Source organism: Oncorhynchus clarkii, chromosome 2, assembly GCF_045791955.1.
Source record: "Oncorhynchus clarkii lewisi isolate Uvic-CL-2024 chromosome 2, UVic_Ocla_1.0, whole genome shotgun sequence".
In the NCBI taxonomy this organism is placed as follows: Eukaryota; Metazoa; Chordata; class Actinopteri; order Salmoniformes; family Salmonidae; genus Oncorhynchus; species Oncorhynchus clarkii.
In genome coordinates, this window is record NC_092148.1 from 35724256 (window position 1) to 35749514 (window position 25259).

The 25259-nt window shown below is 45.9% G+C and overlaps 1 pseudogene; it reads right to left on the bottom strand.

Annotated features, from left to right (window-relative positions):
- Positions 1-25259, bottom strand: part of LOC139377300 (PC3-like endoprotease variant B) — a 139241-nt pseudogene that overhangs the window by 16886 nt on the left and 97096 nt on the right.

A 25259-nucleotide genomic window follows, 5' to 3' on the forward strand; every position in this document is an offset into this window, starting at 1 on the left:
CAACACATCCATCAATCACACTTGCAGCGATGCCCTGACCAACGCTTTCTGAAAGGAGAAAGCAGCCAAAAAACAAAACCTTTTCAATTTACATACTGACACAAACGCATGCAAGCAAGCGTGCGCATACACCCCCCCCCCCCCCCCACACACACACACACACACACACACAGTTAGGGGAAGTGGTGTCTTGGTAATAACATTTGAACCTGTCTCTCTGACCTGTACATGCTCCAGCGTCTTGACCTCAGTGTCCGTCCCCAAGCAGCCTGCTGATTGGATGTTCACACTGACCACTCCCCCAGAGGGCAGGATCCTTCAGAGAAACAGTCACCATCACAACCATCCACACAGTTGTCAATCAAATGTCAACAACACACAAACCTGCTGCCAGATACCTCACCTGGCTGTTTTTAATCGTTTTGTTTTCTTTACTATTTCTTTACTTTTAATTTGTGTTTTCCCAAAGTACAGAAAACATCATAAAGTATAGACATCTTGTCCCATATATAAATTCTTAGCCTTCCTGCCCCTCCTCTGCACCAATATGTTTTTAAATGGATGCTATAGAATTGTGACAGCACCTGATGGGGTCAAGAGGGACTTCCTGTGTGCACTTCCTGTGAGGGGCAACAGCCTGGAACTGTAAGGCTTGCTGCACCATCAACCCTGCATCCAGAACCCCAAACACATACCTGAGACAAGGACCATCTGTATCATCTGGTATATCACTTATATATTGCTTTTGTGTGTCCATGTGTACAGACACCACTCAGTCTTTGTCGGAGTAGATTTTATTCTAATGTGCTTTAATTGATGCAGCGTTATGTGGTGTGTGAGGTGTGTGAATGTGCATGTTAAGGTGACTGTGAAAGCTTTTTTAGAAGGTGTGTGTGTGTGTCCTAAGTGCATAAGGAAATGCTCGTGGGTGTGGGTGCACCTGCTCTAATGGTTCCATATGAGGAGGCAACAAGTCATTTTCAGGAGGATGATGTCCTCTGACACAATCCCTTCCTATTCTGTCCGGGGAGAGAGAGGGCTGCTGTTGGCGCTCCTGTAATTGTGCTCGACGATTGATTCTGAACGATGTGCCGTTCATGGACTGTAATCAAGCCCCATTATTCACTCTTTACTGCCACGATCAGGCGGTCGCTACACAATGGCTTTCCCTTAAACAGCTCTGCCTCATTCCCACCCACCTCTATCTCTCTGCGTCTCTCTCTCTCCTCTATTCCTCTTTACCTCTGTCCTCCACCCATCTATCACTCTTTCCTACGCCCCTCTATCCTCCCAGACTGCCTTCACACCAAACCCTCCACCTCTGTCTCTCCTCCATCCATCTTTCCCTCTCTTGCTTCTCCACCCCTTTCCCTCTATCCTCCAACTCTCCATCCCTCTCTCCCAGAGACGAAGGCTGTAGTAATCACGGTTGTTAGGCCGAATGCTGCCGTAACGCTCCCACAACATTCCCAGTGGTAACCTCAGAGGGTGACAAAGAGCTCGTAGTGTAATTAACATCGCTCCATCATTAATCTGCAATAAGTGAAAGTCATTAGTTTGGATGACGGGCCTCTCTCTCTCTCTACCTCTCTCTCTCTACCTCTCTCTCTTTACCTCTCTCTCTCTCTCTCTCTCTCTCTACCTCTCTCTCTCTACCTCTCTCTCTCTCTCTACCTCTCTCTCTCTCTACCTCTCTCTCTCTCTACCTCTCTCTCTCTCTACCTCTCTCTCTCTCTCTCTCTCTCTCTCTCTCTCTCTCCACCACCATTTCCATCACTGCAAGAGACAAGAGAGAATGAGGACTGGCAGGGAGGTCCGGAGGACTTACTGACTTTTAATATGCGTAGGTGGTGGGCAAGGCGCTGTACACCCTCAGCGTCAACGTTAGACACATCATAAGCTTAGTGGAAGTGAAGGGGCATCAGTGGCAGGGGGAAGAGGGGTCTGAGAGCATGGCAGGGCACAGGTGAATGGTGCTCTATAAGCTCCCAGTGCCAAAAATGTTAGGGGACCTCTTTCTCTCTATGAGGAGGTCTCATTAGTGAGACAAAAAGTCAAAGTCACCTTCTATTGATCATTTACATTTTCCTAGATATGTCTCCTTGTATAAAGGGATGTGCGCTCCGTCAGTTCAGTGAGTGATAGGCCCAGTGACTGACGTCATTTTGCTGCCCAATCTCCCCGCTCTTGCACTCTCTCAATTCAATAAATGCTTTATTGGCATGAATGGATGGTTGCTACGGTTGCCAAAGCAATAGATATTAAGTATTTAATAAATGAATAATCTTTCTCTCTCTCTACCCCCACATCTCTCTCAGCTCTGTCTATCTATCTGAGGGGGGACCACAGAACCCCGTCTGTGTCCCCAAAAAGCAACAACAGGCTCAATGGACAGAATCTAATCCCACACTATCACCACAGCTGAATCACCTGCCACAACTCATCATGCTACTGTTATAACGTGTACGCTAAGAATCAGGAAGCAAGTACAGTGAGTGAATTCAATAAATAACAGGACATAGAATAAAACAAGAAACACGAGCAGCGTACAGACATGAAACAGAGTCAATAACGCCTGGGGAAAGAACCAAAGGGAGTGACAGTTATAGGGGAGGTAATCAGGAAGGTGATGGAGTCCAGGTGAGTCTCATGAAGCACTGGTGCGCGTAACAATGGTGGCAGGTGTGGGTAATAATTAATAAACTGCCAATGTCGAGTGCCGGAGAGGGGGAGTAGACGTGATAATACCCCCTCCCTGATGCCCGGCTCCAGCCGCAGGACGCTGACCGGAGGGACTGTCCCAATGGTGGCAGGTGTGTGTAATAATGAATAAACTGGCGACGTCGAGCGCCAGAGAGTGGGAGCGACTGTAGTCGTCTGGGACAAGATCATTTGGGTTCATTTCAATACTGTGGGCAATATTTACTGTGGGCAATATTTACACAAGTACTTTTAAACAGTTAAACTTAAACTAGCAGGTTTAATCTTTGATGTATGACAAGTCAAATTCAGGATAAAAAAAATTGATGGCAAAGACCCATTGTGCTATTGTAGGCCTGTCTTCCATCCATCGTGTCCTAACACCCCAGTGTGTGACTGTGTGAGCCGTGCTTCTGCTCCCCCTCATAAAACAGAAAGTGTTAGCGACCGGGGCCTGTCACCTTTCTCCTGTTTAGTGATTAAATATACCTTCCTCCCCCTTGCCCTGAACCGGGCGCTGTGCAGCTATTAAATCCCAAGCTTCAATAGATCGATCAGGGTTGGCCCCAACTCCACAACCATAAAACTGTGCAGACATATATCTGATAGAAAAAGCAGTAGGAAACAGGTTTACCCACTATAGAACATGATGAAAACGACATAGTTTATGTCCTGCCACGCCAATAAAATGCTACAGCTGAACTGAGCTGAGTCTATTTCCAGTGAAACTCCCCACTCTGCCATCAGATGAGATCCCTCGACTAACAGGGGGGATATAATACACTGCATCGGAAGAATCACCCGACTCTAAAATAAAACCTGAGTAAAATGTGTTTTTCATACCATACATTTTCACTTATGCCAAATTTTATATACATGCATTTTCACCTTTCTTGAAATAAATGATTAAATCAGCAGCAAAACAAACAAACATTATTCCTATTGTATAACCATTTGCATTTCTTTCACAAGTCTTAAACGAAAGGGTATGAATGCAAAAGAAAAATCCCAAGAGCTAACATTAAAACTAAACTTACAAAGTGCAAAATGTATATAAAAATCAACAGATATACCATATGCAGGCAAACTAGATATCCCCAGCCTCCAATAACAAAACAGTCATGTGACCCTGTGATTCTGCCTGCGCTGTATGGTCCCATACGCTCTATTCAACCCCTCTGGTTCCCCAGTCTGAGTCAAGCTGACGAATGAGTGACAGGCCATCTTCTGTCCACCCAGCACGGGGCATGTTAAAACCCTGACCCCCTCCAGAACCCTTCCAGACCAATCTGCAGCCTCAGATTCTCTGCATCTCCTTTCACTCCCCAGTGGCAAGTTCTGCCCTCTCACAACTCTCCTGTTATTTTTTTATCTATTAGGACTCAGGCCTCTCCCCTCACAGTCTCTCCATGGCCCCTCTTTGTAACTGTCGAGGAACCCTTTCATTTTTTGTTCCCCAGACAGTCCTACCCAGGACAGGACCATTCTCTGTTGACATTCACACCATCTGGTTGTGATGGGGGGAGGTGATTCCACACGCAGAATGTGAACTCGTCACGCACTTTTGAGGTCCGACCCTCACTTTCCTTCTGCAGTCGGTGTCTAAGAAACATGGATTTGTGAGCCTAATTTAACTCCATATATCACAACATTGTAGAAACACAGAACTAATGACTGGTAAGGTATACAGTCCTCTTGCCCCCCCCCCCCCCCCCCCTCTCTGCAGTGGTACGCACTGCTAAGTCCTCAATAGAAGTGTCACTAAAGAATCACTCAAGCTGGACTAAGCAGCTGCCTTTGAGTTAGGTCATTTTCCCAGGAGCGCGGGAGAGTGGGGCATTGGCAGGACCTCAGAAAAAGGACACCATCTGTTCTCCCAGTGAAAAGGTTGGTGACACCTTCTGTGGTACCAACAACCCCTAATTAAGTGGCCAGGAATGTGCCAGCGGCAGACCATGTGATTGGTGGGTTCGGCCCCTGCTTATCGCCGCAGTGACACGGCGAGCCGCCACTCCTCACCCTCCTCTCACCCCCTCTCCTCCACACATCTGTCTATGTATGGCAGGTAACAATGACAAAACACCGGCAGTATTATATGCTTGATCCGACTGCTGCACAGACTCTTTCTGTGGTTTTACAAGCTATTAGCCTAGATTATTATGTTTTTTTTTTATCCGTATGTATCATGATTCACAGCAGTATGTGTTTAATGCAGGATTGGAGGTCCTGACAAATCCCACAGTGATCAAGCATCTCCCCGAGCTGTACAACAACACACATACATTGATTTGATTAACTTTGGACTTAAACGAAATAACAAATGGACAAATGGAAATTCCACCGATTTTCATCTCACTTACAGCCAAATACCTCTCTCCAGAAATGTTCCTAATTAGGCTTATTAAGTAATTAAGACAAGAGGTCTTAATTAAATCGGTGCCACTGGGACCTACACAGCGCAAGGCCTTGCCATAAAACACTTTCCTCCTTTGTTGGTTTTAAATGTTAATTGTGAGACACAATACAATTTATTGGACTGAAATATTGATGGTTTTCACAGCATTTGACACCCCTTTTAGGTTTCCTTTAAATGGCTTTTGGAGATTTATTAGACAAGTGTCCATCTGACAGTCAATTGCAGAGGCAACAATAAGTAGTGTTAAAACCATTCTCCTGAAATGTCAAGTGAATTACCTTGCAAAGAGTTAAAAGTTTAATGAAATATCTGGCAGGAGAAAATTATGGGTTTGGCACAGGCCCTGGTACAGTCTCTTCAGAGAGAGAGAGAGAGAGAGAGAGAGAAAGAGAGGGCAGCAAAATGACCGTCCATCACTGGGCCTATCGCTCAAAGAAACAACAGTGTAAACATCCCTTTACACAAGGAGACTTATCTAGGAACATTTTAAGGATCAATAGCAGGTGACCTCATTCTTAGCGTTCAACATATTTTGATTTGTCGCCTGAGTGTTAATTCAAACACAAATTCAAAGTGGGTTTGAAGATGAAACTCTGGGGGGACGCTTTTGTTGGATGCACACCAAACCCCGGTCCCTCGGAAGGCTGGGGCCCTCGTGAGTGAGAATAGTGCCAAAAACTTGGCAGAAGATTCCGTTCAAGGTCCCAAGAGTTTTTTGTTTGTTTTTGTTGCTGAGCAAAGTAACTAGTCCTTGATACCATAGATTAGAACACATCTGTCATCTATCGTGTAGTACATGAGCATCAAACATAGTTGAATCTCTCCTTTTTAGTTTATTAAAGTGTCTGATACCCACAGTCATTGGTCTGATATGGAGTTTTTTTTTACCATGGGGCATTTGGGGTTCATTAGTCCATATAGAGAATCATATACTCTTGTTAGCAACTCTCTCCATCAGGCACTTTTAGGGACTTGAAACACTCGGGACAAAGTTATTGGGTGAATTTTGCTCCCTTGGTTATTACTGGTGGAACTCTAGGGCAGCCATATATCCTCAGATTCTGTGTCGACTAATTGTGTGATATCGCAAATTAACTCTGGATTGGGGAAAAAAAACAGGCCACCTTATTTTGAAATTTCTTGTATTTTTCTCTCCCTCTAGCAAAACATAAAAATTGCAACTTAGCATGAATTATACATTAGTGGGGGTGGAGAGCACGGGGTTCCTCTCGCCCGCAGCGCTGTGGGGGTGGGGTGGGTTGGGGGTGCAGACGCTGTCCGCACGCCTGCTGCACACCCCCGCCGAGAGAAAGCCCCCCCCCCCTCCCGCAGGAAGTGCAGCGCTCCACTTCCCCTGTCCCTCTGGGCACAGCTGTGTGTCAGACACAAATCAAAATCAAATCAAAGTTTATTGGTCGTGTAAACAGTTTAGCAGATGTTATAGCGGGTGCAGTAAAATACTTATGTTGCTAGCTTTTAACAATGCAGTAAAATGTCAAACAAGTACACAAATAATACAACTATTTAACGTTTTAAATAAAATGTCAAAATCAAGAAATGTAGGAACGCATCCAAAGAACAACCCAAGTAGCACTGTAACAGTAATCCAAATGCAATCTATACATATATACACACGATATGTACACAATATATACTAAGAATGATATGTACAGCAGTAGATATATTAGAGTTAGCTTTGTCTATAGTGAGCTATAGTATATAAATAAATAAATATGCAATGTGTATAAACAGTGTAACTAAAACGCTATGTATGGTAGTAGAAATATTAGAACGAGATAAATCGAGATTACAGTCTTTAAATACAAACAGTATGTACAGCAGTAGCTACATACGATGTGTAAACATGATTAAAGTGACCAGTGTTCAATGACTCTATGTACATAGGGCAGCAGCCTCTAAGGTGCAGGGTTGTGTACCGGGTGGTAGCCGGCTAGCAACAGTGTCTAAGGTGCAGGGTTGTGTACCGGGTGGTAGCCGGCTAGCAACAGTGTCTAAGGTGCAGGGCAGGGTACCGGGTGGTAGCCGGCTAGCAACAGGGTCTAAGGTGCAGGGTTGTGTACCGGGTGGTAGCCGGCTAGCAACAGTGTCTAAGGTGCAGGGTTGTGTACCGGGTGGTAGCCAGCTAGCAACAGTGTCTAAGGTGCAGGGTTGTGTACCGGGTGGTAGCTGGCTAGCAACAGTGTCTAAGGTGCAGGGTTGTGTACCGGATGGTAGCCGGCTAGCAACAGTGTCTAAGGTGCAGGGCAGGGTACCGGGTGGTAGCCGGCTAGCAACAGGGTCTAAGGTGCAGGGCAGGGTACCGGGTGGTAGCCGGCTAGCAACAGGGTCTAAGGTGCAGGGCAGGGTACCGGGTGGTAGCCGGCTAGCAACAGGGTCTAAGGTGCAGGGCATGGTACCGGGTGGTAGCCGGCTAGCAACAGGGTCTAAGGTGCAGGGCAGGGTACCGGGTGGTAGCCGGCTAGCAACAGGGTCTAAGGTGCAGGGCAGGGTACTGGGTGGGGCCGGCTAGTGATGGCTGTTAAACAGTCTGGAGAAGCTGTTTTTATTATTATTGCGGTCCCAGATTTGATGCACCTGTACTGTCTCCACCTGCTAGATGGTAGCAGGGTAAGCAGGCCGTGGACCGAGTGGCTGAGATCCTTGATTATTTCTTTGGCCTGTGACACCGGGTGCTGTAGATGACCTGGAGGGCAGGCAGTGTGCCCCCAAGGATGCATTAGGCTGACTGCACCCCCCTCTGGAGAGCTCTGCGGTTGCGGTCGATGCAGTTGCCGTACCAGGTGGTGAAACAGCCCAACAGAATGCTCTCAATGGTGCATCTGTAGTCTTAGGGGCCACGCCAAATATCCTCAGCCTCCTGAGGTTGAAGAGAAGCTGTTGCACCTTCTTCGCCAGGGTGTTGGTGTGGAGGGACCATTTCAGATCCTCAGTGATGTGCACTCAGAGGAACATTAAACTTTTGACCCTCTCCACTGTAGCCCTGTTGATGTGACACACACACACACACACACACACACACACACACACACACACACACACACACACACACACACACACACACACACACACACACACACACACACACACACACACACTCAGAGGGGTTGGGCTAAATGCTGAAGACACATTTCGGTTGAATGCATTCAGTTGTGCAACTGACTAGGTATCCCCTTTCCCTTCCCCTACTCAGCCCACTTTATTTACTGACCCATCAATCAAATACTTTGGGTACACAAGCAAGAACATATATTTCTTAGGTCAGAAGCCACATTTAAATTCAGTCACATCCAATGTGAAGAAAGAAGACTAGCTGATAAAGTTGACTGTATTAAGGATAGAAATTGGATCGTCTCTGTGTTTATCCAACACCGTCTAATTCAATATAAACACCCAATCAGGAATCAGGGTCAGAGGTCAAAATCACATCACCACACTGGCCCCCATTCTCATACTCCTGCTGCTCATTAAGCCTCCTAATCAACAAGAAAGCCAGCATATCACACACGATGCACATATACACATGCACAAGCATCCATACGCCCACCCATGCATGAGCACCCATGCATGCGCACACACACGCACACACACACACACACACACACACACACACACACACACACACACACACACACACACACACACACACACACACACACACACACACACACACACACACACACACACACACACACACACACACAGGACTTCTCCTTCCTGTCTCCCTCACTAATTAATTAACAATTACACCTATAGATTCTTTCATTCATAGGAAATTATATTATTTTGGATCCACTCATATATTATTACATTAAACGATCGTTCTATTAAAAGTGGGATTGAATGAACCATATCTTTAATTACCTTGCCTCTCTGTAGCAAAACACATACAGTTCAGAGGCTCAGAGTAATTGGCTTGGAGAAGATGTACAAAAAAGCAAGAAGAAAAAGGTCTCCATAATTAATACATCTATCAGGCTGGCCATGAGAGTTAGCAGGGTAGAGCCGCCTCTGGGCCGGTTTTACAAGTCGTCAAGGGAGAGCTCAGACTCTGCCCTGAGACCATGGATTCTCCATATTCATCTGGATTTTATAGACCACGCTGAGTTGTGGCGGTATCTATAAATCGTAGAGACCGTAGAGACACCAGTCAGAGTGTAGCAGTGCGTGTGACCTTGTCTGTGTGGTGTCCTATAGGTGGGCTGCTTGCCTGCGTGTGTGTATGTATGTGTGTGTGTGTGTGTATGTCGGTGTGTGAGTGACGCGATGGCCAGAGGCCCTGATAATCTTTATGATAAATCACCTCAGTGCAGCCTGCCTCTACAAACATAATGAATGACAGCTCTAAATACCTGGGAGGGTAGCAGGGTGGTTTAAAGACCTCCAGTATTCACCGCTCCAACCCGGGACCCCAGTTTCCCTGTGTAAAAGAGCAGCAACATCCAAAGCCTGCAGTCTCAAATTGCCATTCTAGCTCAGTCTCAAGGCACCATTCTGGCTCTATCTCATGTCACCATTCTGGCAGCGGTTCAAACCTCACATTGGCTCCCATTCAGGCTTCGTGCTGGCTGGGTTTCAAGGCCCACACTGGGCTGTGTGCTTCAGCCTCCATTGTGGTTCTATGTGGCTCTGTTTCAGGCAGGGCCCCTTCAGTTTCAGCACCCTGGGTTGTTGGCTCCCTGCCCGCGCAGATCAGTGGGAGATCCCAGCAGAGCCCTTTGTTTGGGGTGGCACTTTTTTTTTCTTCTCCCACTCCGCCTGTAATCTAAACACCTAAAGCATCTCACGCTCGACAAATCGGCTCCACAGACAATGGAGCGGCACAAGACAAATGGCTGGAGGCGGTTCAAACCTCCGGGACTGATGGCATCTGACCGGGCCTGACCTCCCAAAGGTTAAAGGCACGTTCACTTACAAAGCAATCAATTATCGGGGCTGCGTGGCCCCTTTTAACGAACGCTCCCCTCCCTCGCATCGACAGCCACACTCCGAAAACAGCAAGGCTTATTAATGAGTAACGCTACTGTGGAGACACCTCCCAATCTACAGTACAGGGTGTGTTGCAGTTTCACAATTACAACACAACTCTTAAACAAGCTATTTTTTGCCTTCTCTCTCTTGTGTATCTGTATCTGCCTTTCTCTTGTTCTACACACTCCGTTTTCCTCCCTGGGCTCTCTCTCTCTCCATCGGTATCTTTCTCTTTCTCTGTTTCTCTCTCTCCTCCTCCGTATTTCTGTCTGTGTCTGTATTTTTTTCTCTCCCTCGGTTTTCCTCGTGGGCTCTCTCTCCACGTCTCTCGTATCTTTCTCTTCTCTTCTCTGTTCTCTCTCCCTGATCTTTCTATCTCTGTGTCTGTAGTCTCTCCTGGTTTGTGTTGCCGGGTTTGTCCTGCTAGCTGAGCTTGGCGGGCCCCTCAGCTGTTCGGCTGTGTTAGTAATTACCATTTCATTAAGAATGACAGTTTCGGGGGGCTGAAGCACCATTTCATCAGGGTCTCGTGGGAAAGGCGCTTGCCAAAATTTTGTGCGTGAACGGCAATTATCTCCCTATGTCTGCAATTCACTATTTTGTACTTAGTTGCTCGACGACAGCAATGAAATTCTGAGCAAAAAATGTGTCTAGGACGGATAGCATACAGCAGAGGCCATTCCTGGTTAGCTCAATAGCTTAGAGGTATTAGACTAGAGATGGAAGAGCTGACTGAAGAATGGCAGAGGGTGCATCATACCCATGTGAGCAAACAGAAATGTTGTGCACCCACAGCAGTAGGTATGTGTCGTCTCTTGTCACACAGCTAGAACTGCATTATGCTTGAATGCAATAGTGCAGTAAGGGAGGCTTCTGCATGTCCTTGTGGGTGTGCTTTTAGCATGTGAATATGGGCGCTAAAGTTTCCGTTTACATCCACTGTGTGTGTCAGTGTGCGTGTGTTTCGTGTGTGTGTGTGCGTGCGTATGTGCACGCGTGCATGTTTGCGTGTGTACCCACGTACACATGTGCCACTCCCTGAGAACCAGGGAAGAAAGAGCTGGGTGTGAGTTATAGTGACAGGATTCGGAGCTTGTCTGCTGGAAACTGGTTCAAGCTCTTCTAATTGCATGTCTACTCTGAATGATGGGACACTTAATTCTTACACATTCCACACAATTGCTTTCCACTAACACGGGACAGGGAGGGAGAGGCAGGTTCCGGGGCCATATGGAGAGGGACGTGGGGGCCAGTGAATAAATGGGATATCCCCAGCTCATCCCTAGATCCAGTCAGGGCGATGAAAGAAGCAGCACTAATGAAACAGATTCCCACCAACACCCCAGCCGACTGCATGCACCACGAGATGGATAGCTATATGTGTGTATATTTGCGTGTGCGTGTGTGTGTGTGTGTGTGTACATGCGTGTGTGCGTGTGTGTGTGCTGAGTCCTGGCCAAGCAGTGCATGTAAGCCAGAGGAGCTGCAGGGAGCCTGCTTATTGACGTGACCCTGGAACCTCCAACCCTACCCTCAGCTCCATCCTCCATCCACAGCCCCACCGGTAGCAGCAGGGAAGGTAGACAAGTGCAGCCCTGCTCTGCAAATGCATTCACCAGTCAGCCCTCATCCAAGCAGGCAAAGCACTTAATTACTTAAATTGATCATTATTAGCTTCAATTAGAGAGGGACACTGGGGGGAAAACAAGGTCCTGATTCCTGCAGACAGATCACAAGCAGAGGTGAGGTGGCTCAACTAGCCTCCAACACACATCCTAAGCCCTAAGCAGGGGTGGAAGATGCATCCTCGGTGGAGCTGCAGTAGAGAGTACGGATAGGAGAAGGACCCCACTCTCCCGCCCCTCCACGGTGCCTGTGTTTGTGTTTCTGGGGCGCTGGGTGACCTTTGACCTCGGGCTAATGAGAGTGATAACGAGGATTAAAAGGGGGAGACTGGAAGGTGTCTGCGAGGGGGTTTTAAACAATTACACTCGGCTGCCAACATGCCTTTTCCTCATGACTCAGGAAATGACAGTCTCTCTCTCCTTTTCTGGCCAACACAAAAGAAAAAGGCTTATGGAAAATAATACATTACCCTGGGCCACATTAACTTGGATGTAAATCGCTGGGCAATTATGTTTTAATAGGCCTTTAAGAGAATGAGTAATTGGGGGTGATGCTGGCGAGGTTGATCATGGTAACCCATCTCTCTCCCTCTGTGCCCAGCAGAACAAGCCCTGGCCATTGTGTGTCGGTGGAGTGGAAGTGTGTGTACAGTATGTGTGTGCGTCCATGCAGGTGTGTATGTATATGGGGTTGAAACCTAAATGATATACAACTGAAATGTCACAGGTGGGTAGAGAGCGAGAGAGTGGGGTGGACGTGTAGGGGGCTTGGCCTGAAGCATCGAACATCATGACATGACATGAAATGTGTTTAGTCTTTTACTAGCATCAGAACTTCCCTGAATTACATAATTATATCCTAGATATTAGGAATATATAAAAATATGGTCCACTAGAGATTATCCAGATCTGTTTCCATTCCTCAAAAAATGACCTTATTTTCCTGCTTTTGGTTCTATTCCCTACATCGGTTCCAACCCACAGTATGTTTTTGTTAGTACGTGTGTGTGATTCAATCGTCCCCCTCCCCTGTACTTGCTCCTAAACATTGATGAGCCTGAAAAGATGAGCGTGAGCCATACAGAGTGCCCTCTGACCTCTAACCCCTGGCCCTAGACAGTGACCTGTGGAATATCAATGTGTGTTTTGGCCATCCTGGGCTGCTGCTGGGTGTAGAGGGATCAGAATCAATGTGAGGAGAGATCACTATAGACAGACCCACCTAGTGGAACACTAACTAATGAGACTGGCCAAGAACACTCACACAGCAGGGCGGACAGCAGGGAGGACAGAGAGCAGAACAGAGAACAGGGAGTGGGGAGGGAGGGAGGGGAGGGAGGGAGGTGAGAGAGAATTTAATTGTTTCCTTCAAAGAACAAGCTAGTCTGGTACAGAGGAGTCCCCCGGAAATCTCATATGCAGTCTCTAGTAAACTGTACTAGCACAGTGATGAGGTGGCACACATTTACATTGAGCCAATACACACAAGGTGTATCAAATACCATTAGACCTGATCATTTCAGATTCTTCCAAATTGTGATGTAATTGTATAGATATTTGCATGATTTCACATTAAAGCTTCACATTTCCTATTTGTCATTGATTTAGATACTCCCCTTCTATAGGACGTTTTAATAATCACCTTTACCTCTGATTACCCCCCACTCACAATTATATCAATACCGCATGTTTTTCTTTACACTACAGGAAATGGTCAAGCAAACCTAAGTACTTCTGGATGTACTGTATCTGTATAATCACCTCAACATAATTCACAACAAAACAAGACCATATGCACATCCGTTCCACTCGGGGACCCACCAGTCACAGAGATGTGAATTCTGATGTCATTTATCAAACTGCTCACTTTCATCCATTACTGTCAACACTGTGAAGGCACTTAAAGGACTACTTTACCACAACGGCCTGTGAGTATGCAAATTTAGCAGACTATATTTCAGTACTTAAAGAACTCTCCGTGTTAAGTTTTCAACCAAGCTTCTCGTATAATTCTCTTAGGTTTCTGAGGCAGGCAATTTGCGCAAACATCAGGAGTTTCGTTTCAAAATAACCAAGCTACAGCAAGAAAATCTGTTTTATGTTGTGGTAAGGCAACCTTCCAGCCCGTAACCCCCTTAAAAGTGTGTCCAAATGACATGAGTGTCAGTTGTACACAAGCTCCTTGCAATACAGGCCCAGACCAACCCACACACACAATGAAACATTATTCTCAGGTTGAATTAAATGAGACTTGATACTCAAAGTACCTGTCAATAAATCAACATATAAGACACAGCTTGAACTTTTTATTCTCATGTTCAAACTGTTGACAGTGTTTCTATGGTCTGCATCCTGTCCTCTATCCTAGATATTCCTGTTCTGTTGTCAGCATGGTTCTTCTGTCTGTGTCAGGGTCTTTTATAGCCCCCCCCCCTCCCACACACACACACCTCCCAGTCCCCCCGCCCTGTCCCTCTCCAGCTGCTCTGTCACCCATGTCGCCGAGGGGACAAGGAGAACGTGGCGTTTCCCCTGGATCAAAAATTTACGAGCAATTAAAAGGTGGGCGATATGGAGCATCCATCAGCCGGTGCCTCTGCCAGGATGGGTGAAGGGGCCGCAGTAAACCACACGCTATATACTTTTATATCTGTTTTCTCTCCAAAGAGGGAACGTTATGGCAAAATGATGTTTTTACGGTCCACAGTTCGGCAGGGATGGAGAAATCTTTCATGAAACGCTGGCTTGGAGGTCACAGCCCGAGGGAGCGAGGGAAGACAGAGAGGGGTGTTTTGCGGTGTGCTGTGTTGTGTGTGTTTTGTATTGATGTGTATGCCTGGTTATAAGATACAAAACAAGGAAGATCTTAGTGTGTGTGTAAGAGATATGTACCATCCTAGGGTCCATTAGTTACTATGGGAAGAGTGACCTGATTACCCTGTAGTTGTAAGAGGACACAATTCAATGATCCTCTTCGTTCAAAGACACACACACACTCACACAAATGCACGCATTAGCATACAACACAAATGCACACACACACACACACACACACACACACACACACACACACAGAAAATGCAAGACACACGTAAACACACACACGCACATAAAAATGCACACACAAACAAATGCACACACATGGACACACACATGGACACACACATGGACACACATGGACACACACATGGACACACACAAAGATACATTACCACTAATACACAAAAATGCACACCAACTCTCATGCATCACCACATTCTCTCTCTATTTCCGTCTCTCACTTTCTCTGGCTGTATGCGACAGGCCTAGACTCATTTGCATCCTTAATTGCATTGTAATGTACTTTTAATTTGAAAACGGAGGCAATTAATTATTTTGATATGGAACAAAATGCCGCAAATGTAAACATTCTAATAGTTCTCCATGAGCGGAGCATCATTTTTCAAAAAGGGGGATTGGAATCTTCTCATTTTTTTCTTTCTTTTTTTATATTTTGAATACTATTTCGCTGCTCATTCTCCTTGATATTCACTTTGTCTTTGCAGGGACGGCACCATTTCTTTGATCTTTTCTCTCAATTATTTTCCATCCAATCTTCCACGATGTAATTACAATAGTTTTACCTTTTCTATCCAGAGATTAAAGGAAATGAAGCCTGTTTGGACGTGCAGTGCTTTGGACTATATCTTCCCCAAGTGCTGACACACCCCGACTTGCTATTTCTGGGTCAGACACTTCAAGTGAAGATACTAACCAGAGATACATTTTTCCACTGTCAACTACATGATCAATAGGTGTCAGTGTTCAAAGGAATACAAAGCTGTATGAGGGGGTGCCAGAGCAGCTTCATTTGTATGGACCTGGGCTTGCACTGACACTGTTACTCTGTCAACATGATAAACCCATTTCACAATGAAACAGGATGGATCCATGTTATTTTTTGCTCTTTTTCTCCAGCTCCATCACTCTCTCTATTTCTTCCCCCTCCCTTCTTCCAATCTCTGCCCCCTTCTCTCTCCTTCTGCCTCGCTCACTCTGCGCCTCCTTTTCCGCTTCCTCTCTCTCCCTCGCTTTCTCTCTCTTGCTCCAGAGGGGGCAGGCAACTCACTGACATCCCAGCAGGCCTAGCAACAGACAATAAATGATGAGTGACAAGCCTTTAGACCAATAAAAGCGCTGCCATATTTCATGCACAATAAATCTGATTGCAGATTGCGCTGGCGTGTGGCGGCTGACATGTTTATTGTCGCCGTGGCGATGGGAGCTGGGGGTCGGTCTACGACATCAGTGTTTCTAAAGCTCCGTAGTCTATATGGAGGTCACACAGATGGAATTCTGGGTATACACTCGCCCCCCTTTCTCCTCTACATCAACCTCCTGTGAAACAACTATTCCATCGCAGCCCTAGAAGCCATGCAGTTGCTCCTATCACAACAGCCATCTGTCCTCAATACAGTACACACATGTCCCCAATGAAACCTTTAGCCTACCTTGTTAAACTAAACCACAAACTACGCGTACACGACTCGTACACAACACATACACATATATCATGCACAGAAATACACCTCCCGACACAGCTATAACTCAGCTATAACCCCGGCAACCGTTCCTGAAAAGTAAACCGATCCTCAGAGAACCAGAGGGGAAAAACCCATCCCAGATCCCACTCCCTACCCAACGGACTTCCTTACACCTGAACCTCTTTGCGAATACTCCTACAGTTGCCATCTTTAATGTGTCGTGTGAATTTGTGGTGTTGTTTCTGCTTTGTGAACCATGTTTTTCAATCAGCTTTCATATACTTTACCTTCGTAGAATAAAACTGTTCTTGACCTGAAGAGAAACATGTTTACGTGAACGAGGCAATAGCCAGCATCATCACACTCTCCCCTAATTTCTACTGCAACACGATATCTCCTCTTAGCCTAATCTAAAGATATGTTGTATTTTATCCCCATCTCCTAACAACTGTACCCATGTTAAGTGACCCTAAACCCATGCACTGCTCCGGCGGTCTTTATCCCCGCAATGAACCATTAGTTGTAATTACTGAGAACAGAGCAACAATGTGATCAGGGCATTACCCGTCCTCAGCCACATCACCCAAATTGATGTATTTCAACAACAACTGCATTGTGATGTGATGAATCATTATAATCTAATGAATCTATTCTTCTCAGAGAAACAGGCGGGTTATAATCTGTTTTACTACATGTCGCCGAGAGAGAGAGCGAGAGGAGGATTAGACCAAAAGAAAGAGAGAGGAAGGAAGGAGAGAGAGAAAGAAACAGTATCGAGGCGGAGACAAAAAAGACAGATAGAAGGAAAGATAAAGTACAGAGATGACGGGAGAGAGTGACTGAGATAAGAACAGAGGGGAGAAGGGGGAGAGAGTGACTGAGATAAGAACAGAGGGGAGAAGGGGGAGAGAGTGACTGAGATAAGAACAGAGGGGAGAAGGGGGAGAGAGTGACTGAGATAAGAACAGAGGGGAGAAGGGGGAGAGAGTGACTGAGATAAGAACAGAGGGGAGAAGGGGGAGAGAGTGACTGAGATAAGAACAGAGGGGAGAAGGGGGAGAGAGTGACTGAGATAAGAACAGAGGGGAGAAGGGGGAGAGAGATTTCGAGAGAGAGAGAGAGATGAGGAGAGAGAGCAAAAATACTCTAGACTGATTGCTGCAATGCCATTGCCCGGCTGACATTGTAAAGGCGTTGTAAAGGCGTTGTAAAGGCGTTGTAAAAGCATTTATATGACATCTGTAGGGAGTCTGCCGCTTAAAGCCTCACTCATTTTTTTTTTTTTAAACTAGGCAGGTCAGTTCTTATTTTCAACGACGGCCTAGGAACAGTGGGTTAACTGCCTTGTTCAGGGGCAGAACGACAGATTTTTGACCTTGTCAGCTCGGGGATTCAATCTTGCAACCTTTCGGTTACTGGCCCAACGCTCTAACCACTAAGGCTACCTGCCGCCCCACATTAGGAGAGAGGGCTTTCATTTTCCTGAGCCCTGCTCGGTGCAGTAAATCATAGCATCTATACAAGCTCAGACACACCCGTCAGACACATGAATGGTGACACTAACAACGCTACTTCTGCCCTGCCAAAATAATTTATTCCCAAGTCATAAACGGGTGTCTGTTTTACAATGTGGGTGTAATATCAGTAGCATTGTGTAGTATCTGCGGTATATATATATATGTTGTCTGTAGTGTAGGATGTGTTGTGTAGGGTACAGGTGTTGTCTGTGGGACTGTTTGGCTGTAGCATGTGTGTTTTCCATAGGTGTGTGGTGTATGTAACATGTGTCCCTAGTTCGTATGTGTGTGTGTGTTTCTGTGTGTGTGTGTGTGCATGCGTCAAATCATGTTCATGATATGTCAATGGTATGTGCGCTGTTTGTAGGCTTGGGGGTAATGTGTTGGGGGTAATGTGTTACAAAAGTAACATGTTACGTAATCAGATTACTTGTATGAGTAACGGAGTAAAGTAGCGTTCTTTTTTAATATTGGGTAATATTGTTACAGTTACTTTGTCAACTAATGCATGCGTTACTTTCAGAATCCTATCTCTACTGGGCGCGTTTCCATGATCCGATCTCAACTTAATTTAGTTCTCGCAAGCGAGCGGAGAAAGGCTGTTTAGAGAAATGTCATGACAGCTACCTCCATGAAAACGTCTAGAGGATAAACCTCTGCTCTTTGCCATTGATTGCTTCTGTGATAGTGGCAAGTGTGTCATCTATACGTCTCTATGGGTCCATGTTCGTGCGCTCTATAACCAGAACTGGAGGCTCTAGAGAAAGACTTTGACTGAAAAGATAGTAAATCTGTACAGATCTTTGGCTTACAGCATATATGGATAATTAAGCAGCACTTTCAGAGTAGCACAGGAAAGCAGTGCCACAGATGAAAAGAGAAACCAGTTATCAAACCTGAGTTAGTAAGTAGCTCGCCTTACTCCCCCCGATAATCAAACAAACTATCAGGAAAGTAACACAAAGTAATATAGCGCATTAATTTCCACACAAAGTAATATTGTTAAGTAACATGTTACTTTTGTTAAACGCAATGAGTAATATGTAATACATTACCTTCCCCAAGTAACTAATCCCAACACTGGCTACAGTGCAGTATATGTGGAATATATGATGTGTGTGGTGTGTTTACACCGTGTGTGTAACTAGTATCTGTCGTGGATGTGGTACCCTGCTCCGTTGACACTCCATCCTGGCTCTTTGGGGTCGGGGACCTTGGCTGTCATGGCGATCAGATGCTGCACATCCCTCCATGTCAAGTCAGGACTGGGAAGATAAAGACGAATATCATCAAATACATGAACGTACAATTTGTGTATTTGTACACTGCATCAAACCACAGCAATAAGCATCCATTCCTTTGTGACACTCCTGATATTCCCTTATGATGAAATCTAGAGGGAGTTGAACATACACAAAAACACACGTAGGCTATACACGATTTGGTATGAAACACATGTATATTTTGCTTAGCATAGAAAGGGGACACACACATGAATAAGTGCACATGATTTGGGCCTGCCATTGTGTCCATTACTGCATGTCCTCTACAAGTAAAATCATCTGTTTAAGTAATTTCAAGCTTAATAAATTTGGCGAAAACTATGAATTCAACAAAGTATATTGGCGACGTTAACAAAGGGGCTGGCGGACAGAATGAATGGAGGATACTTTTAATCCCGAGCAGGGTATTCTAATACAGCAGACTCAAGTGTCATGTCACGCAATATACTAATGGAATCCAATTAAGACCTTTAAACTGCACAGAGAGCTGGAGGATATGAGCTCCGTTTTCTCTAACAAAAGACCAAAGGGTCGTCAAGGAGAGCCCTTCTCAGGATATAAAAAAACATAAAGGAAATTGGGTTTTCTCCCTTTATCCTCATTATTGCTGGCTAAGAAAATAGACTTGAACGGAACGTAAAAACCGTGTTGACCACCCATTTCCAACATAAAGTTGTCGGGCTAAGTAGCACCGGTGTCGGCTTCGACAGCCAGAAGAGAAGCTGTCCTGTTTTGCTACGCAAAAGCGCAACAAAGATTGATTCAAGGTAGTTAATGCGGTTGTGGCGACGCTGTGTCAAGCTCACATACTGTGACACTTGATGTCCTTTACATAACACGATCAGCTTGTAGCTACACTGTACTATGTCCAACACTCTTCTCCAGAGCGACTTACAGTCATATGACAATCCCAAGGCCATGGTTAATATAAGAGCATCCGTAATGCGTCACCCATTTGTGGTGCTGGAAGACGTCATCTATGGGCAGGAAATATCATTTCAGTCTCATATAGGGGGCGGGGAATGCTTTCAAAAAGCTTTCCTTTACAATAGACAACAAAACAAACAAAAAACTGGCAACCGGCAAGTGCAACCGGCGAGTGCTACGGTACACCATAGGAGTAATACCACTAATAATAGAAAATATCCCAATTTTTTTATATTTTTTTAAAGGAAAGCACAGCACAATCAATTATTTTAAGCTTTGATTTCAAAGGGATCCAGAGTGGGGAGCTGGGCTTTGTACTTTTGAACTGCTGCTCACAGTGTGTGTGTGTGTGTGTGTGTGTATGTTCTGTAGTAAATATAGGCAGTGCTGTGGCGTGATTCGGTTAGCGTGCACCCCCTCCACCCCCCACCCCTCCGGTGAAATCAGAGAAGCCCCCCCCCCCCGGCCCCGACTGGTTTGCATAAAGCCAACTAAATTACATTTGCTTTGCTAAATCAAAGCCTGTATGGTATTCCAAGCTGCTCTCTCTGGGACAAATTACTTCAAACGGCCTCCTTTGTATCATAACAGAATTTAAAAAATCAGCCCAATCAGCGCCTCTCCAAAACCCTCGACTCGGGAATTAATTATTGAACCCTGGCGCGGGTTTCTCTGTCTCTTAGCACACAGTGACACAGATCTATTTATTTGGAAAAGGGCATTTTGCTCTTAAAAACACACTATTGGCTGGGAACCTGATTTAATTTCTCTCTGTCTATTTGTTGGTCTGTTTTCTCCCTCTCGCTCCCTCTTTCTTTCTCTTTCTCTCTCTCCCTCTTTCTTTCTCCCTCTCTCTCTCTTTCCTTCTCTCTGTTTTGGCACCACATCTCTGTTTTCCCCCTACAGGCATGAGCAGGGTTTGGGCCACAGCAGAAACAGCCTCAGAAAGCTCAGAGTACCTCCTGGCATTTTACCCAGGACAGCCAGAGACAGAACTACTAAATATGCCCCAAAACCCCCCATAGCAGCCACCCTCTGTCCACTTGCCAAGCCCCACAGACCGTCCCAAACCCTGGGCAGACGTCTGAGTGAGCGAACACACAACTGTTTACAAATCCCCAGTTAATAGGATCACTCCTCATTGACTGCTCTGATGCGTTTGATGTAATCTATTAGCTGTATGATAGTCAGTGTGCTGGACAGATCAATAACCCTGGCCTTCTTATTACTCCACTGTGTACTGTTACTCCTCTTTACTGCTGCTGGTTAGGAATAGCATGCATGTTTAACGGTGTAGGGTGTGCGTGCGTGCATCTCTGTGTGTGTGTGTGTGTGTTTGTGTGCGCGCGCGCGTGGTGAGTGTGTGCAGGCCTGCGCGCGTGTGTGTTTACGTGTGTGTCTGTGTGTGCATGTGTGCATGCTGGCGAGTATAGGAGCTGTGAGTGTTTGATATCTGTAAGAGCTATTTCCAAGCGAATGTTCTGTGTTTATTTTTTGCCCGCTAATAGAGGAAGATGTTTCGTGTGAATCTGTGTGTGCATGCTGGAGTATATTGCTGGTGCTGTGTATACTTGTGCGTATGCATATGTGTGTGTGTTTGTTCTGAGTGAGTGTGTGTGTATATGTTTTCGAGTGTGTCTCTAGCTAGTAGGTATAACTGTGTTTCCAATTAAGTTGAACCACAGGCCGGATCAATGCGGCCCCTCTGTGTGTAGGAATGAGCAGCCCTGGGCCCTCGGAGCATGCCCACGAATAATTTATCACACACACAGGGTCTGGGCAGGGGGAGAGTGGGGAGGATGGGGTGGGGAGGGGGAGAAGGGGGGAGAGCCACAAGGACGGAGTGTCCAGCCTACAGGGGGAGGCTATGCAGAGAGAGAGAGAGAGAGAGAGAGAGAGAGAGAGAGAGAGAGAGAGAGAGAGAGAGAGAGAGAGAGAGAGAGGTAGAGGTAGAGAGCAAGAGAGGGATTGAGCGATGACGAGAGAGATAGGAAGAGAGAGCGAGAGAGGGACAAGGTCAGGACCCACAGGAATAAAATTGTCCCTGTTAAATCATTTACATGAAGACAGAGCAAATCAACAATAAACTATTTTATTTCTTCACTGGGGAGTCTACAGGGAGGAAAAGAGTGGAAGGGAAACAATTAAAACTAGGGTAAGTACAGAGGTTAAGGGAAAGAAAGGGATAAAAGTGCTGATATATATATAGACTTACGCAAAGCACACATACAATAAATACAGTGATCAATATTTCCTATTTTGAGCAATGACTGAGGGGTATATCTGTGTGATAAGTGTGATGCTTTTCACTCAGAAGGATATGATCCGTTAGAACACGGCACTCTAGCCTGGACTTGACTATCTCATTTTAGGAAGCAAACGTATATTCAGCAAGGGTACACATCGCATTAGGATCTTCTGAAGAAGCACATCAGACATTACAGGAAAGAGAGAGAAGAGAGAGTCAGAGAGAGAGGTGAAAAAGAGAGAGAGAGAGGGGGGGGGGGGGAGAGGAAAGAGAGAGAGAGGAAAGAGAGAGAGGAAAGAGAGAGAGAGTGAGACTACATACAGTCACTTACACACATCAACACACAGTCCGACACACATCCACACACTCATTAACTACACAAATCAGCACTGCACTGGTTGTATTTAAAGGAGATCACAGGCATGCAGTTATTGGACGAGGCCTAATTGATAAAACCATTAGTAACACTGCAGATAACAGATAGGGAGAATCCTAGTCTGCGCACAGTCACTCCAAATGGGCTCACTTAGGCTTAAAGTACGCCACATTAAAAGATTATGGCCAAACGTGGAGAGTTCCTATGACTCTGGCTCCCATTTCTGGGAGGATTAATAGGGGCAAAACGAAGACAGAGCAGGGAGAGCAGAGCAGAGATGATGAAGATCCTGTCTTTTAGTGTGTTTCTGAGGTTGTGGGTGAGGTCCAGGGACCGTTGCATGTAAGGCCCTGATAATACGCAAACCACACATAATACCCCAATCATCAGTTTGTGTCTCAGGGAGTGTTTGAGTTGAGACCAATTAGAGGGTGCTGTCCCCACTGAGAACCCTAGCTGATTACACACTACATCAACCCTATTGAGCACCCTGCTATCCTGCTCTCAGTGGCTCAGACAGATAGACAGACAGGTGAAGATGGACAACGCAGAGCGGAAGAGAGGAGACAGACAAAAAAAGAAACAGGGTTGGAACAGACAGAGGAAGGGGGAGAAAGAAAGAGAGGGTGAAAAAGTGGGGTGGAGGTGGAGAGGTGGAGAGAGAACGAGAGAGAGGTAGAGAGAGAGAACTGTCAGTTCACTTACACCGGTCTGTGATTGGAGCAAATTAAAAGATCATTTGTTTGCGCTCATGTGTCTGAATACGGGACCTTTCCCAGAGCGGGGCTGGCTGACCCCTGGCTGAGCACTGGCCACCGGGGTTAATGAGGAATCATCTCTCACACACCATCTTCCATTAATAACCTGACCACAGAGTCACACCACATACTCACACACAGACAGAGTGACGGGAGATGCTTTAGTCTCACCACTGGCCAGGCCATCATTGTAAATAGGAACTGGTTCTCAACTGACTTGTCTGGTTAAATACAGTTATAATAGAATACAGTAAATGTAAGGGTAGAGCGTGGGGTTGTCATTGGTGATGGGAGACTAGAGTGGTACAGACAGACTCTAAGAGTGTCGGGAGCGGGTAAAAGAGAGGGATGATTGTCGGGAGCGGGTAAAAGAGAGGGATGATTGTCGGGAGCGGGTAAAAGAGAGGGATGATTGTCGGGAGCGGGTAAAAGAGAGGGATGATTGTCGGGAGCGGGTAAAAGAGAGGGATGATTGTCGGGAGCGGGTAAAAGAGAGGGATGATTGTCGGGAGCGGGTAAAAGAAAGGGATGATTGTCTTCAGCGGGTAAAAGAGAGGGATGATTGTCGGGAGCGGGTAAAAGAGAGGGATGATTGTCGGGAGCGGGTAAAAGAGAGGGATGATTGTCGGGAGCGGGTAAAAGAGAGGGATGATTGTCGGGAGCGGGTAAAAGAGAGGGATGATTGTCGGGAGCGGGTAAAAGAGAGGGATGATTGTCGGGAGCGGGTATAAGAGAGGGATGATTGTCGGGAGCGGGTAAAAGAGAGGGATGATTGTCGGGAGCGGGTAAAAGAGAGGGATGATAAAAGGTGGACTGAAGATGGAGGGAATGAACAGAGGTTGAGAGAATTAGTGACGAGGCAAAGTAGGCAAAATGGTGTTGAGAATGTTAAAAGATTGGTACAGACGTACAGAATATTAAAAAGCTGTAAAACTGATGAAAGGATGGAATGAAGTATGTGATATTTACATAGAGGGACTAAGGTAAAACTGGAAAAGAGATTTGGAGACACATTGAACCAGGTGAAAAGGGTTGGAGAGTAGACAGAGATAATTATTTTCATTGTTTTTTTTGTCCCCTTTTTTTGTACTCTGTTTGTGAAGTTGTGGGTGTTATGACAGTACTAATGTGTGTGTGTGTGTGTGTGTGTGTGTCAGTGCATGTGCTCTGCTCAGCTCCATTAAGACGTGAGGGAAATATCAGCCCTGTGATGTGATATATAGAATAGGCTGTGTGGTGCAGGTCATACAAGCCCTTAACCAGTAATGTCCTGGGAGTGCAACTCCCCCAGGGGACCTCCGGTCCATTTTATAGCCAAGCGGGCGAGACTGGGCCGGCGTGGCATGACAGGTGGAGCGGTAAAGCCCTGCCCCAGGCTCATCAATAACACTGAGGAACGGCAGCAGGCAGTCGCCACGGACAGCTACAAAGTTACAGAGCTACAATCACGACTAGGGCCCAAGTCCACACACCAATGCAGTGCAGAAAGAGTGAGAGAGAGAGAGAGAGAGAGAGAGCGAGAGAGAGAGATCAGGAAATGAGGAAATACACTATATATATATACACAAAGTATATGGACACCCCTTCAAATTGATGGATTTGGCTATTTCAGCCACACCCATTGCTGACAGCTGTATAAAATCAAGCACACAGCCATGCAATCTCCATAGACAAACATTGGCAGTAGAATGGCGTTACTGAAGAGCTCTGTGACTTTCAATGTGGCACCATCATCGGATGCCACCTTTCCAACTAGTCAGTTCATCAAATTTCTGCCTTGCTAGAGTTGCCCCGGTCAACTGTAAGTGATGTTATTGTGAAGTGGAAACATCTAGGAGCAACAACGGCTCAGCCGCAAAGTGGTAGGCCATACAAGCTCACAGAATGGGACAGCTGA